Source organism: Lissotriton helveticus, chromosome 7 (genome assembly GCF_964261635.1).
Source record: "Lissotriton helveticus chromosome 7, aLisHel1.1, whole genome shotgun sequence".
Lineage (NCBI taxonomy): Eukaryota > Metazoa > Chordata > Amphibia > Caudata > Salamandridae > Lissotriton > Lissotriton helveticus.
This window is the reverse complement of record NC_136068.1, coordinates 1,449,906,133-1,449,923,145: the sequence shown is the minus strand read 5'-3', so window position 1 is coordinate 1,449,923,145 and position 17,013 is coordinate 1,449,906,133.

Below are 17,013 nucleotides of genomic sequence, written 5' to 3'. Positions count from 1 at the left end.
AATGCATTGTTTTGAAATATATAACATTTTAGTTTAGTAGTAAAAAAATATATATTACTAGAAAATTATGCAACACACCAGAAAACAAGGCAGCACTGTATCTTTTTTATGCATATTTTCTAAAATAAACAAATATTAAAAAACACTTATAAACATAGCGCAAATAGCTTAAGAAACACTTTTTTTTTACATGCCTTCATTTCAACCTTGTGTATGTCGCTTGTCCCCAACCAAGATGGCTGTTGTAAAATGTAAAGAAGGAAAAAAACAAGCTGTTTTTTTTTTACCACAAATACATTAATTACACATTCAGTCAGAATATAAACCACATTAGAAAATATATTCCAAAAACATATTTTACTGTGAATTATCTAATACCCCCAAACAAATATAAAAACAGCCATCCACCATTTTGTGTGGTACAGTGACTTCTACGTGACCACACTATAAAAAGAAAGTGGCTCTATATATACTGGACCAAAGTAAGGTACAGTGTATGTATGTATGTATGTATGTTTGGATTTATATAGCGCTTATAACCCAGGGGTCTCTAAGCGCTTTGCCTTGGGAACCCGTCCTGGCTTTTCCCTGTGAGATAGCCCCTACAGGGCATCCCCAAGGTGAAAGCCAGGCATCCCGCCGCGGGGGGCCGTTGTGGAGATTAAGCAAGCTTAATGCCCAGAGTTGCAGAGTGTGAACCCATGATTAGGTCAGGCACCGAAGCGAGAATTATCTGGTCCGTGGACATTTGAGCTCGAGACCCTGCCGCGTCGGGAATTGAACCCTGGTCCCGGGTCTGACCTCTGCTTCAGGGTCTGCCTGCTCTAACCAGTGAGCCACACTTCTCCACTACAGAGTCCCCAGTCTCCAGAGGCATGGCAGAGGTTAAAGTTAGATATAACCTTACTCTCTAAAGTGGTAGGTTGGTCGAGCAGTAAGGCAGTATCAGAGGACAGTGTAAAGCATTTGTTGTACACACTCAGTCAGCAAATGGTCTCACACACACAAGAACTGAACTCTAGGCCAATTGTTTTATATCAAAAGATATAGTTGTTTTATTTTAGAACCAACAAGGTACCAAAATATACTTTTCTCAACATGAGTGACTTTAGGTAGTTACTTTGCAAAAAGACAATAGACTTTGTAAGTACAATAGCTTCAGTGGTTGCAATAGGCAACACAATTTCAAACACAATTTAACATTGAGCTCAATGGGGTTTTCTAGATAAATGCAGTAGATTACTTTATAGATTACTTTTCTAACCACAGGACTGGATCCTGGATTCAGTCCCGGGACATAAGCTGTAAACAGTTAAGTAAAAGCGTTTTGGTTACAGTTGTGATTTTTAAAGAATGTAAATGTATTTTCAAAGTTGACACTTAGAAACTTTTTCAGAGAAAACCAAGCAATGTTATCCTATGGGAGGAAATTCAAGTTACTGGTAAGTACACTTATAATTACTTTTACGGTTCAGTGCTGGGCTAAAAGGTGCAGCACTCGCTTCTCTCTTGATCACAGGTGAGTAATTTGGAATTCGTTATTCAGCTGATTTTAGATGAATATTTTAAAGTTTCAAAACTCCACACTTAGAAGAAATTTCAAGTGAAACCAGTCAATGTTATCCTATGTAAGGAAATGAGTTATCGGCTTTTAGGTAAGTGCTCGACTGGTAGAGTTAAGGTTCTGGGCATAGACTCAGGGGTCTCCCAGGGTCGGAAAGGTACAGTAGTTACACCCTCAGCAGCCGGGTGCAGAGAGAGTAGGCCCAATGCAATCCTACAGAGGGTAGGGGGCCTTCGGTTGGTGGCTGCAAGCAAGCAGGCCACGCAGCTGCGGGAGCTGAAGTGGGGAAGTAGAGTAGGGTAGTAGTTGCACTTCCAGCGGCACTCGGTCGGCTGGGTGCAGGTTGCTTTTGTTTTTAGATTGTTTTTATTTAAAAACTAAACAAAGGCTGCAGGCTCGGGGACGGAGATTCTTCAGGTGCGACCACCACTTCGAGGGGTAAGTTGAGATCTTGAAGGGCACAGGGGGCCGCGGGGAGCCGGGTGCAGGGGTGTCTTTTGGCATCGGGAAATCTTACCCTCAGCTGGTCACAGTTGGAGGGGTCCCTGGTTCTGAGGCTGCAGGCGTCGTCTGGGTAGTCGAGGAGGGTCTTTGGGCACTGGACTCCAGGTCACAGTCGACGCGGGGACGTCCTCGTGGTCCTGGATCACTCCGGCACAGGCCGGGCTTGGCAGGTGCAGAGTGTGCTGGATTCGCGGTTCCTGGCTGGCACTAGGGGTATTGCTGTTTGAGCAGAACCACTGCTCGTGGGAGTCCCAGTCTTTTTAGAGGTTCAAGGCAGGCAGGTCCTCCGGGATTTTCGAGGTTGCTGTCCGCAGGAGACGCCGGAGTTTCGCAGGAGCAGGTTCAAGGATCAACAGGCCTGTAGGGTTCTGGGGCCAAGTCAGTGGGCGTTGTCCTTTTGTTAGCAGATGCACGGCAGGTCTTCTTGTTTCTTGTTCTTCTTCTTGTTGCAATCGGGATGTATGTAAATGTAAATGTATTGCGACTTATATAGCGCACGTATCACCCGAAGGCATCAAGACGCTTGCTTAGGGAACCCGTCCTGGTATTCCCCTGTGAGATACCCCGGCAGGGTATCCACAAGGTGAAAGCCAGGCATCCCGCCGCGAGGGGCCATAGTGGAGATTAAGCAAGCTATTGCCCAGAGTCGCAGAGTGTGACCCCGTGAGTCGAGTAGGCACCGGAGCGAGAATTGTCGAGTCCGTGGAATTATTTTCTTTTTTTTTGAGCCCGAGACCCGCCAAGGCGGGGAATCGAACCCTGGTCCACGGCCGATCTCAGCTTCCGGGTCTGCCGCCTCTAACCACTGAGCCACGCTTCTCCACTAAGGAAGGAAGTTTCAGGGTGCCCCTAAATACTAAATTTAGGGGCGTTACAGGTAGGGCCAGGGCAGGGACCAATGGGTCCCTGTCCTGGGGTGAGTACACCCCCTAGCCTGCTCCTCTCCTGTAGGAGGGGGGCAGAAGCCTAGCTGTGATTGGGCAGTGCTCCCCAGCCTCAAGATGGCCAGAGCCCGGAGTCGTGCTTCTCCTCGCCTCTCCCACCTGAGGGGTGGAGTTGGCATAGACTGGCACACCCCCTTTCCTCACTTAGTGTTTCCTGCCGTTCTTCCCACCAGAGTGGGGGTCAGAAATGTTGGGGGCCAGTTGCTGAGTACAGCAAGTGGCCTGGAGAAACTCACAAAGACGGCATGCCTTTGAAGCTTCCCCTGCCCATCCTGCGGGAGCAGGCTTGGCACCTCGTCCCAGGATGTGCATTGTTCCAGGGCCCCGAGAGCAGCAGGCTCTTGACCCAGGGGTCCAGAAACATGTTTGGTGGTTGCAGCCTCGGTAGCCACGCAGTCAGGACACTGGGACTTGGTTAGGTTTCAGGGGGCATTTCTAAGATGCCCTCTGTCGTGCATTTTACATTAAATCCCACACTGGCATCAGTGCAGGTTTAATGTGCTGTGAAGTTTGATATCAAACTTCTCAGTTTTCAGTGAAGCCATTAGGATGCTTTGGAGTTCGTAATGACAGCCCACCAGTACCATATACTCTTAATGGCAGCACTGCACTTACGCTGCCCAGGAATGGCCCTGGGTACTGTAGGGGCACAGGGCTCATGCACCTGTGCCCACACCACTGGCATAGGGCACCCATCTAGAGGGGTGACTGATGGATGCCAGGGCAGTGAGCTTGTGGGCATGGCACACAGGGATGTGTGCCATGTCGACTCTTTGTTTAGTTCTGTACTTAGACACTCAGCCTGCAAAGGCAGTGTGTGGGTGTCAGGGTACAGGGCCCCTAAGGGTGGCACAATATGTGCTGCAGCCCTTAGGGGTCTTCTCTGGTCACCATGCCCTGGGTACCTAGGGTACCATTTACTAGGGGCTGACAGGCGGCCAGAGATGCCAATTGGGTTTCAGTTTCAACACAGTTTTAGGGAAGGAACACAGGCCCTGGGCACCTAGTTGGCAGGAGCCCAGGGCACACTCAGTCAAAGCACATCAGCAATTCAGCAAAAAGTGGGGGCATACCTATGCAAGAACGATGGCACTTTCCCACACACACACACCACTGAGAACTGGAGAGAAAGAGGCTTACCTATGGCAGAAAGATGGCACTTTCTCACGCCCCCCCACACCTCCCCCCCAATGAAAGGTGATGAGACTAACCTTACCCTAGGGATTCTTCATTGTCTAAATGGAAGAACCTGGAAAGTCCATCTGCATTGGCATGGGCAGTCCCTGGGAGGTGTTCCACTTCAAAGTCCATTTCCTGTAGGGAGATGGACCATCTTAGTAGTTTGAGATGTATCCCCTTTCATCTGCATTAGCCATCTGAGAGGTCTTTGGTCAGTTTGAACCAGGAAGTAAGTTCCAAACAAATAGGGCCTCAAATTCCTCAGGCACCAAACCACAGCAAAGGCCATCCTCTCAATGGCACTCCAACGCTGCTCTCTGGGGATTAGCCTCCTGCTTATAAAAGCAACAGGTTGGTCTTAGCTTTCTTCATTGATCTGGGATAGGACCACTCCTATCCCTAGCTCAGAGGCATCAGTCTGCACTATGAACTGCTTGGAGTAATCTGGTGCTTTTAGAATTGGTGCTGAGCACATTGCTTCTTTTAGGGTGTCAAAAGCCTTTTGGCAAGTAACAGTCCAGTTTACTTTCGTGGGCATTTTCTTGGAGGTGAGTTCTGTGAGGGGAGTCACAATGGACCCATATCCCTTCACAAACCTCCTGTAGTACCTAGTGAACCCAAGGAATGCCCTGACTTGGTTCTGGGTTGTTGGAGCTGCCCAGTCCATGATACTCTGGTTCTTGGACTGTAAGGGTTGTACCTGGCCTCCACCATCAAGGTGGCCCAAGTACACCACAGTGCCCTGCCCTAGCTGGCATTTGGATGACTTAACAGTTAGACCTGCAGATTGCAGGGCTTGTAAACCTTCCCAAGGTGGACCAGGTGGAGCTAAAGACAGCAATATCATCAAGATAAGCTGCACGAAAAAACTCCAACCCAGTCAGGACTTGATTCACCAACCTCTGGAAGATGGCAGGGGAATTCTTTAACCCAAAAGGCATTACAGTAAACTGATAGTGCCCATCGGTTGTGAAGAATGCTATTTTCTCTTTTGCTCCTGGGGCCATGCCAATCTGCCAGTACCCTGCAGTTAAGTCAAAGGTACTGAGAATTGTGGCTGCCCCCAACTTGTCTATCAACTAATCCGCTCTTGGAATGGGGTGAGCATCTGTCTTGGTGGCAGAGTTGAGCCCTCTATAGTCCACACAAACCTCATCTCTCTCTTTCCACCTTGTGGATGAGGCTTGGGGACCAGCACCACTGGGCTAGCCAGGGACTCTCAGAGGGTTCAATAACCCCTAACTCCAGCATCTTTGCTGACTTCAGCTTTGATGCTTATCTTGACTTGGTCTGACTGTCGATAGATCTTGTTTTTGACAGGGTTACTATCACCAGTGTCCACATCATGGGTACACCAGTTGGTGAGACCAGCGGTCAGGGAAAAGAGACTAGCATACTGTTGCAAGACATGCTTGCAGTCAGACTGCTGTTGGGCAGAGAGGGTGTCTGAAAAGACCATTCCATCCACTGACCCACCTTTTGGGCTGTAAGAGAGGAGATCAGGGAGAGGTTCACTCTCTGCTTCCTATTCCTCATCAGTCACCATCAGCATGGTGATGTCAGCCCTGTCATTGTAGAGTTTAAGGCGGTTTACATGGATAACCCTTTTGGGTGTCCTGCTTGTGCCCAGGTCCACTAAGTAAGGGACCTAACTCTTTTTTTCCAGGATAGGGTAAGCCCCACTCCATCTCTCTTGGAGAGCCACTGGCTCCAAAACCCACACCTGTTGCCCAGGTTGAAATTCAACCAGTGCACCTTTTTGGTCATACCAGTGCTTCTAAAGCTCCTGGCTGGCCTCAAGATTCTTGGATGTCTTTTTCATATACTCAGCCGTTCTGGACCTTAGGCCAAGCACATAGTCCACAATGTCTTGCTTGGGTTCTTGGAGAGGCCTCTCCCAAACCTCTTACACAAGACAAAGTAGTCCCCTTACAGGATGACCAAACAGAAGTTCAAAGGGGGAAAACCCTACTCCGTTCTGTGGCACTTCCCTATAAGCGAAAAGCAGGCATGGCAACAGGACATCCCATCTCCTTTTGAGTTTTTCAGGGAGTCCCTTGATCATACCTTTCAATGTCTTGTTGAATCTCTCAACAAGGCCATTGGTTTGTGGATAGTATGGGGTAGTACATGTGTACTGCATTTCACACTCCTTCCACATGTGCTTCAGGTAAGCTGACATGAAGTTAGAAACTCGGTCTGAAACCACCTCCTTAGGAAATCCTACCCTGGTGAAGACACCCAGGAGGGCCTTGGCTACTGCAGGAGCTGTAGTAGTCCTAAGGGGAATTGCTTCAGGGTACCTAGTAGCATGATCCACTACTACTAGAATGAATTTGTTCCCTGAGGCTGTGGGATGTTCAAGTGGACCCACAATGTCCACACCTACCCTTTCAAAGGGGACCCCCACCACTGGCAGTGGTATCAGGGAGGGTTTTGGGATGCCACCTGTCTTGCCACTGGCCTGACAGGTAACACAAGAGCTCACAAACTCCTTCACCGTTTGGTGCATCTGGGGCCAGTAGAAGTGACTAACTAGCCTTTCCCAAGTTTTGTTTTGCCCCAGATTTCCAGGTAGGGGATGGCATGAGCCAACGTTAGGAGGAACTCCCTGTACTTCTGTGGCACTACCACTCTCCTGGTGGTTTCAGGAGTGGGGTTTCATGCCTCAGCATACAGTAATCTCTCTTCCCAATAGGCTCTGTGGGTACCACTGACATCTCCCTGTGATTCTGAAACAGCTTGCTGTCTCAGGCTTTCAGGAGTGGGACAGTCCTGTTGACCCTCGCACAGCTCTTCCCTAGTGGGTCCCCCTGGGCCCAAGAGTTCAACCTGGTAAGGCTCAAGCTCCATAGGCTCAGTTCCCTCTAGGGTTTCCAAGTCCTCTCCCTGAGGAGAGGGGTCCTGAGAGGTTTGCTGTGTAGAAGCTGGTCCCCCAGTCTTCTTGCTTTGTCTCTTGGTTGGCTGGGCCATACTTTCAGGCTCCAAACCTACTTGTTCACCCTTCTTTTTGCTCTATGCTCTTGTTTGCACACATACAAATTCAGGGATACCCAGCATGGCTGCATGGGTTACTTGCTCAACCTCAGCCCAGGCTGAGGTTTCTAGGTCATTTCCAAGCAGACTGTCAGCTGGCAGCTTCTGAGGGACCACTACCTGTTTCAGGCCAGTAACCTCCTCCCCCCCCCCGCCTAGTGTCACCATAGTCATAGGATGATTAGTGGTAACACTGTCAGCATTGGTGACTGGGTGAATTTTCCCAATCAGGTATTGCTCTGAGGAAACCAGTGTATTTCTCACCATAGTGACACTGGCACCTGTATCCCTCAGGGCTTCTATCCTAGTTCCATTTATGTAATGGTATTGCAAAAACTTCTTTAAGTTGGGTGGCCACACAGCTACAGTGGCAAACTCAACTTCCCCTTCTGAAACCAGAACTGCTTCAGTGTGCATCCTTATTTGCTCTGGGCACACTATTGATCCTATCTGTATATTTGCCATCCCAGGTGTAGCTGGAGTGGTTGCCTCAGGGGCCGTGATGTGGGGGCAAGATTTATCTACAGTTAAATGTCCCTACTGTTACAATAGGCCTTGTTAGGGTCAAAGTTCTTCCCCCTATAGGGCTGAGGCACATAGGGAGTAGTTTGGGACCTACCCCCCTGCACAGGTTTTTGGGGCCCTTTAGAAGACTCAGACTTTTTGTCTTGGGGATTCTCACCACCTTTCCCTGGGGAGGTTTCGTAACCACCTTCTTCTGGTCACCCCCGGTGGCTGTCCTTGTCACCCTTGTCTTGACCCAGTGGTCTGCCTTCTTTCCCAATTCTTGGGGAGAAATTAGACCTAGGTCTACCAAATGCTGATGTAACTTTTCATTTGAGCAATTACTTAACATGTGTTCCTTCATAAACAAATTGTAAAGTCCAGAAAAAACATGCACATTGTATCCACTTAACTAACCCTCCAATGGCTTTACTGAGTAGTCTACAAAATCTATCCAGGACTGGGCCTGGGTTTTGTGGGCCCCCTGCACCTAATTATGTACTCCTCAGTAGTGAGCCCAAATCCCTCAATCAGAGTCTTCTTCATGAGGGCAGAGGACCCTGCATCTGGCCCAGAGAGGGTCAGAAGCCTGTCTCTGCAGTTACCAGAGAACAGTTCCCACAGGAGTGCCCCCTAGAGAGGTTACTTTAACTTTCTCACATCACAGGCCCTCTCAAAGGCTGTGAACCATTTTCTGTTGTCATCACTTTCCTCAAATTTAGGGACAATCCCTTTGGGGATTTTAGGATCATAAGATTCCTCTTTATCCTTATTATTGGGTATTGCTGCCACCACTGATGGGTGCTAAATCCATCTCTTTCCTTTAATTTTCTAGAGCCAGGAGTCTGGACTCTAGATCTAATCTCTTGGCCAACTTGGCTAACCAGTTCTCCTCTTCGTTGGGGCTCTCCCCAATGTGTTCTATGTAACCTGGCCCACCTGTGTGATTCCTAGGCTCCCAGAGATTGACTCTTGGAGATAAGGGTATGGGGACCCTCACTTCCCTAGAGATGAGGGGAGGATTACTATCATCATCATCCTCCTCCTCTTCTTCCTCTGACTGGGTGTCACCCTGTTCAAAGGGGTGGTCTTTAGCATACTCAGCCAGGAGCTCCTGGAGCCCTTGTTTGGTTGGATGCAGGCCCATGATTATGTTTTTAACTTTGCATAAGGACCTCAATTCCTTGGTGTACGGTGTGAGGTCGAGTTCCTCCACCAGGTACTGCATGGTATTAGGTTCACTAGTAGCTGGGTTCTTTTGAGACATTCTATCCTGACAGTTGTAACCCTCTACCCTGACTACAGTGACTTTTAGTTTTCTAAAATTCTAATGGAACTTAAGCAAGGCCCTGACAAGACTTTTAGTATTTTGGGAAAAACTATTTCAGAATTCTAGAGGAAATTTATAAGTTCTGTTGTGTGATCCACCAACTTAAGAAAGTGGCTCTATATATATACTGGACCAAAGTAATGTACAGTGTATAGAGTCCCAAGTCTCCAGAGCTATGGCAGAAGTTAAAGTTAGATTTAACCTTACTCTCTAAAGTGGTAGCTTTGTCGAGCAGTTAGGCAGTATCAGAGGACAGTGTAAAGCTTTTGTTGTACACACTCAGTCAGCAAATGGTCTCACACACTCAAGAACTGAACTCTAGGCCAATTGCTTTATTTCAAAAGATAGAGTTGTTTTATTTTAGAACCAAAAAGGTATAAAAATATACTTTTTGGGTCTCGCTGGCAATGCATCCGCAAGGATGCATGTGTCCAGCTGGAGACGAATAGCGATCAGTCTGGGGGGAAGGAGGACAAGAGGGTGTACAAGCTTTTTCTCCTGGATTCGTGTGCGCGAACGCGCACGTCGCGTCCCGCGCCGTACACATGCGCGCGCAGACAGACACTCGCTCACACACACACCCCCTCCCCCACAGTCACACACACGCACTCCAAGACACATACACACACACGCACGCACGCACACACACATACACAGCCCGCCCCCCCCCCCGCACGCGAGCGCGCGCACACACACATGCTCCCCCCCCCCCCCAGCTCAGCAACCCAACATCCAAGAATCTTGAGGCCAGCAGGACTCTTCTTCCCTCCTTCGGCACCGGGGCGCAGGGTAGGCTCCTGCCTGCTCCGGTGCTCCAAACAATCGCGGCTCTTCCGTGGGAGGCGGGGTAGGCTCCCGCCCTCCTACTTCCTGTTTCCGGTTGTCGCGCCGGCCTGCCTGACTTCCTGGTCGCAGGCCGGCAGAGTGACGAGGATGTTTCATTTGCGGTATTTATTTATTTATTTATTTATTTATGCATTTTTATATAGCGCAGACTTTACCCGAAGGCGGTATTTATTTATTTATGTATTTATGCATTTTTATATAGCGCGGACTTTACCCGAAGGCGTCAGAGCGCTTAACATTAGGAACAGAAATGAAACATAATGAGAAACATTACAAAAGAACAGGTTGCAAAAACATACGTTACTTACATAAGGTAATAGTGACAATTGTGAGCAAACAAAATACATGAGGTAGTAAAAACTATGAGCAACCAAAAATACATGAGGTAGTAAAGGTAATAGTGACAATCGTGAGCAAACAAAATACTTGAGTAAAAATTGTGAGCAACCAGAATACATGGGTAGTAAAGGTAATAGTGACAATCGTGAGCAAACAAAATACTTGAGTAAAAATTGTGAGCAACCAAAACACATGAGGTAGTCAAAAGTGCACAAGAGGAAATAAAAGTGACAAGTGTGCAGTTATAAGAGAAAACAGAGTATAATTACAGGTATAGTCCTGCAATAAGTGCTAGACACTCAGGCTCAGGAACAAGCGTTACATGGGCAAGGTGGCACTTGTGCAAGTATCAAAGGCAAAGACATGTGAGAGGTAGCAGCCGTGTGTTGCAAGGGCAGAGTGGTGTGTGCATGTTACAAAAGGGCACCGAACACCAGTACATGGAAAATACTGCAAAAAGGCAGACCCTCCAATCACAGACATACACTGGGAAGGCACTTCCATGGTCATGGAAAGTAGAAATTATCAGTAGTGGGAAGTCTTCCTCACAAATAGCAAGAGGACGTGAATTACTTTTGGAGGTATCTCTGGAGGAGGAGAACTTTGAGGTCCCTTTTGAAGGCCTGGGAGGAGGCGGTGGTCCGGAGCTTTTTTTTGTCCTCTCGCGGTTTGTAAATACAAAACATATTGCATTACAAATGCTATAGGTATCACATTTGCGAAAGTTATAACTATTGGCATTGTAAATGACGAAGCTATTAATTTAGCTATTTAAAAAAAAAGAAACATAAATAAGAACTTTGCCATTTACAATACCAATAGCTCAAACTTTCCTAATGCGAGACCTATTGCATTGCAAATGCTTGTTTCAATATGAGTGACTTTAGGTAGGGGGCGTGGCCAAACCAGCCAAGATGGTGGATGCACCTTTCTAGTGCTCCGCACGGCTGCCCGCGCAATGTGGCTGTAATTCAGTAAAAATGCCCGAACAGCGCGGAACGCCAGTGCCGGAGTTGCCCCGGACCACAGGTGGTCCAGAAAGCACAAACAGAAGGCGGAGAGAATGACTTGGCGCTCTTGAGACATGCCTAAAATGACGGCGCCCGCTGATTACTTACGGCCAGCCGCAGAAATATATCAGGAATTCACTGCCCGGTGATCGTCTATGGTGACGCCGTCGCGGTACGAATTGAGAGCTGGAGAGAGGGATTTTGGGAGCCTGGTGAAGAAGGTGAGCACCGGTGAAGGCCGTCAAGAACCGCCAAGGGAGTTGGCAGGGACACTGGGGCCCCCGCCGCGGCTGGACAAGGGAGCGGGGAGGCCTCTGCCCCCGCACGAGCGGTGCTCCGCCCAGGATTCGGAGCTCAGGGGCTCCCGATCGGCGGCATTAACTCCAGAACAGGATTTGACCACGTACTTCTCAGTGGAGAGAGCTCATAGGATCCCAGCATGTAAACAACCTCCAGGCTCATCACCTCGGTCGTTCCTACTGAAACTATTACATTACCAAGACTGGGACACCGTGCTCCAAACAGCAAGCGGGAGCGCTCCGGGTGGAGGACAAACAAGTCATGCTGTTTCTGGATTACTCTCAAGCTGTGCAGTGACAACGAGCCTCATTCCTAACAGTGAAACACACTCTACGCCCCAAAAAATGTACAATACGCACTCTTATTCCTGGCATGCCTCAAGATCATTCACAACGGTGCACGTATTTCTTTGCGGATCCTACAGAAGCCGGCGACTGGGAGGAGCAACACCTGGGGGACTTAATCGGACATCGAAATACCCAAGGCCAGCGGCCCTCTGACAGACGGTGGCAGCAACATAAGCGGATCACACTAACACAACTGAGTCAACGGTCGGACCCGCTCACCAGAAACTCCCCTGATCTGGAACAAATTATCGCGGAACGCAGGAGAGCCCTGCAACAAGCAGCAGCAGCAACAAGATTGACGGAGGCGGTTTCGGACGCTGACAGAGGCCCACACTTGTTCTCCTCAGAAGAAGACGCCAGCGATGCACAAACCTCCCGAGATGGTTTGGTCACACCACCGATAGTAACTCCCCAGACGGCTGACACACTGATATGAAGACTGTACAGGGGACGGACAGAAGAAGGGAAGGAGAAGCTCTCCCCTGAGATCGCACTAACCGGCCAGACAACACCTCCACGATGAAGACATAGCGCGGTGATACCCAGAACATTTCACAGCAGAGTTCAGGACTGGGAAACCGTGAGTAGGAAGAGATGAAATGGCATCCCCAGGCATTTTCAATTCATCGTCCAGAAGCGGGCAGCCACGGCGGTGGCAGCCACTAAATACACACAGTCACCCCTCTTACACAACAAACTAAAGTCGGTATGAGATGTACAGTTTGGACGTATTACCTCGAGTGATAGGTCCCTCCAGTTGGGGATGTTTCACGAAGTTTAGTTTAAAGTTCCCCCTTACCCAGCATTTCCCTAGAACCCCTTCAGGAGCACACGGACGAAATTATGCCAGTTATACGGTGGGTGGTTACACAGAGGAGTGGGGGACCCAAACGCCCAACAAAACAACACTCAAGCAACCCTGGCCCGGATGACTACTAACATGACCACCAATACCCCTAACACTGACATAAAACTTATCACATTAAACGTTCGGGGTATGCACACTGCGAGCAACCGATATGCAGTGTTTGCCTACATAAAGAGACCACAAGCACATATAGCCCTCCTACAGGAGACACACCTGACAGTGCCGGAAGTTGAACGTTTATGTAAGAAATGGCAGGATACGATCTGCGCCACAGCGCACTACTCTTTCGCCAGAGGGACCCTGGTTTGGATTCGACCCGGTACCCCATTCAAGGAACAGATGCGGGTAATAGACAAGAAGGGACGATACACAATAATAGAGGGATTATTAGAAGGACAACCTGTACTGATAGGAAGTGTATACGCCCCCAATGTAGAAAAAGCCCCCTTCTGGAACCGTCTTACGGGAACACTAACCCAACACACACATGTGCCGTGGATACTCGGCGGGGATTATAACTGCACCCTGGACACGGCACTAGACAGATCCCACCCCCCACCGGTGCAATCATCAGCGTATAAACAAACAGAAATTTTTAATACATGGGTGAAACACTGGGCATTGACAGATGCATGGCGAGCGCAAAACCCCACACTTAAACTATACTCCTTCCACTCTGTTCCACATAACCTACGTGTGCGCCTGGATAGGTTCCTATGCTCCACCACACTACTCCCAAAAGTACAGTGCACGGACTACTTGGGAAGGGTACTATCAGATCATGATGCGCACACACTGACCCTTAGATGTAAACCACCTCACCCTCCCGTACCCACCTGGAAACTGCCACAAGACTGCCTCACAGATCAGGTGTTCAGACATGAACATGGGGAACATATCCAGGAACACTTTACACTAAACGCAGGCACAGCGACATCTCGACTGATTGAGTGGGACACATACAGAGTGGTAGCAAGGGGACAGTGCATTCAGCAGATAGTAGGGGTGTGCAGAACACTAGAGAAGTCACTGCAAGCAGCAGAATAAACCTTAGCGGATCTCTCGAAAAAGGCGAAGAGAGGGGAAGCCACCCCGGAACAAGTGGCAGCGGCCAAAATGAATTATGCGGAGACACTAAGAGACATCCGCAATTATAATTTTAGGATGTACGCTTCAAGGGTCCACTGAGAGGGAAATATGGGGGGACACTCCTAGCCTGGTTGGCCAAACAGGACTGGGAGGTAAAACCAATCATCGAAATAAGGGATGAATCCGGTACCCTCTGACATTCACAGTTAGACATTCTGGGTATCTTTCACGACTATTATTCTAAAATGTACAGAACCCCGGATCGAGGGGATCCTCTTGCGGCTACCAGTTTCCTGAGCCAATTACCCTTGCCCCAAATCCCGCCGGCGGATAAAAAAACACTGGAAGAAAGGATTCAGGCCACGGACATTTCCCAGGCGGTAAGAGCGTTAGCGCGAAATAAAGCACCAGGAATGGATGGCTTTCCACTCGAATATTATAATGCTTACTTAGCCCAATTGACCCCTCATATGATATCCATGTACAATGACACACTTGATAGAGGTGAACTCCCTGGCTCCCTTAGAGAATCGATCATAGTAACATTCCCTAAACCGCATAGAGATCCAACACTACCCTCCTCATATAGACCAATAACCCTGCTAAACGCAGACTGTAAGATATTAGGGAAACTACTAGCAGAACCATACGTCCAAATCCGAACACCATTAATCTTCCCAGACCAATGCGGATTTATCCCAAGGCGCAACACATCACAAAATCTGCGCAGACTATTTCATATACAGGACAGAACAAGTGCACAGTAGTTCCCTAGCGCAGCATGTCTCGTATTGGACCTTGAAAAGGCCTTCGATACGCTACTATGGCTTTACTTATTTGAGGTTCTTCGCAAAATAAACATAGGGCCCACACTGCTGGCTTACGCAAAGCTCCTCTACAGAAGCCTTACCTCACGAGTCAGAATAGGCAGATATACCTCTCCCGCGTTCGCAGTAGAGAGGGGGACCAGGCAGGGGTGCCCATTATCTCCCCTCCTGTTTGATCTGGCGGGGGAACACTTGGCGATACGTCTGCGGCAGGGGGTAGAGATGTGGGGTATCCCATTGGCAGACACGATACATTGTGTATCCCTCTATGTAGATGTTCTCCTAATTTATGTTCGCTGCGCCACCCGAGACCTAACACCAATCTGGCATACACTAAGGGACTTTGCGGAGGCCTCAGGCCTCAGAGTCAATTGGGAAAAATCCACCATTTACCCGCTAAGCCCTCACATGGCCCCATTCGAAATACAGATAGGTACGCAGACACTTGCATGGAACACCAATGCGCCCAGATATCTGGGAGTAGGATTGTACCACTCCCCCAAGGACCTGTATAAAGGGAACCACCGTAAGGCACTAGCAGGGGTGCGATCGGCAGTGGGGTTCTGGAAAACGCTGCCCCTAGCCCCCATAGGACGAGTGGCACTAGCCAAGATGATTATGGTCCCCCGGTTACTCTACCACTTTACCAACCTTCCAGTCATACACCCTGCTCACCGAATTGATATGGGGAGACAGGGTAGCGCTGTCCACACTATCCATACCCACGACTGGGGGGGGGGAGGGGACTGGGGCCGCCATCCTTTGAGGCATACTTTCTTGCGGCCCAACTGCAGTGGTTGTTGTATTAGACAGCGGAGCGTCATACAGGGGAGACCACCACCGAAGAGGGCCGCATACCATTGCCGGCAATCAACAGGATTCTGCTGCCAGGCACCAAGCGCATGCACACCCGACCCCTACAGATGTCTATAGCCCAGGCTTGTATGATGAGAATACATCGCATGTCCAAGGGAAAACCTCTGTACTCAACCCTACTCCCGTTGGTGAGTTTCCCCAGGGAAGAGAAATACTACACTGCAGGCACCCTCCATGTCTGGACTGACCTTGCAGGTACGGAGGTAGAATCCCTGTTTGAGGAAGGCCAACTTAAAACATATGCCCAGATGTCCGAACAATATGACCTCCCGCCAGGACAATTCTTAACACACAGGCAACTCATAGACAGTAGTCGCCGCTACTGGAACCCAAATGAAGGGGAGCCCCCAACGCACCCAGTAATACACACTATCTGACAAATTGGAATAGGACAGCACTTGGTTACATGGCTATATAAAGCTGTTTGGGAAATAATCCTCCCCTCTCTACTGCCTTTATGTCAGACGTGGGAAACAGAAATGGGGAGGGTGTTCAATGACTAAGAATGGGACACGGCCCTAGAATACACCGAAAAAGTCTCTACGAATGCACGCTTTCCTAACATACAGTTCAACTTCCTCCAGAGGGCGTACCTCACGCCTCACCGTCTTCATCAGTTCTACCCAGACACACACTTCGCATGCCCCCGATGTCAAGCCCCTGAGGCGGACTTCAAGCACATGTTCTGGGACTGTCCCAACATTCAAGACTACTGGAATGGGTCCATCAGACGCTTAGGGTGACGACTAACGTGGCAGGCGGAATACCGAAAAAGTGCAGTACCGATTCATGTCACCGATTCATGTCTCTTGCCATGCTCTTAGCAAAGAGGGGAATAGCCATGCACTGGCAGGCCCCGATGGGCCCCCCGGAAGCAGCCTGGATGGGAGTCATGAAAAAATGGGGGAAGGCGGAGGAGGAGGTGCTCAGAGAAGAGGAAGTAAAAGGAACCCATAAGCACCCCATCTCTTTAGAATGGGCACAATTATTACACAAGTTTACTCACGAAACAACCCCGGCAGAAGCACCAGCAGATTCCCAACCCCAGTCCCTGCCCCTACCCCCTGCAGGACCGAACGCAGAACACCTACAGTAGGATCCACGCGCTCAGATTTACCCATGCACTTATGTCATACCTGAAGCTCCTCATGTTTGTACCAGGATACCCAACTAACGCCGTTCCGCACTTTGACCCCCCCACACGTGTATAAAAACACCCCCCCACATCATTACATCATAAAGAGACAACAATACTGCCCACGCCACCGACTATGCTGACGCGAAATCCGATAGCTCCCTAACACCCCCCACAGTTCGCCTCCATTGTTGAAGGTTCAAAGTTCCGCATCGGTAGTTATGACCCCGATGTCAGTTAGACGGGAGGCCTTCCAGGCGCGCATAGACACGATACTACTGAGAAACAATATACAAAGACATGAGGTCCATACAT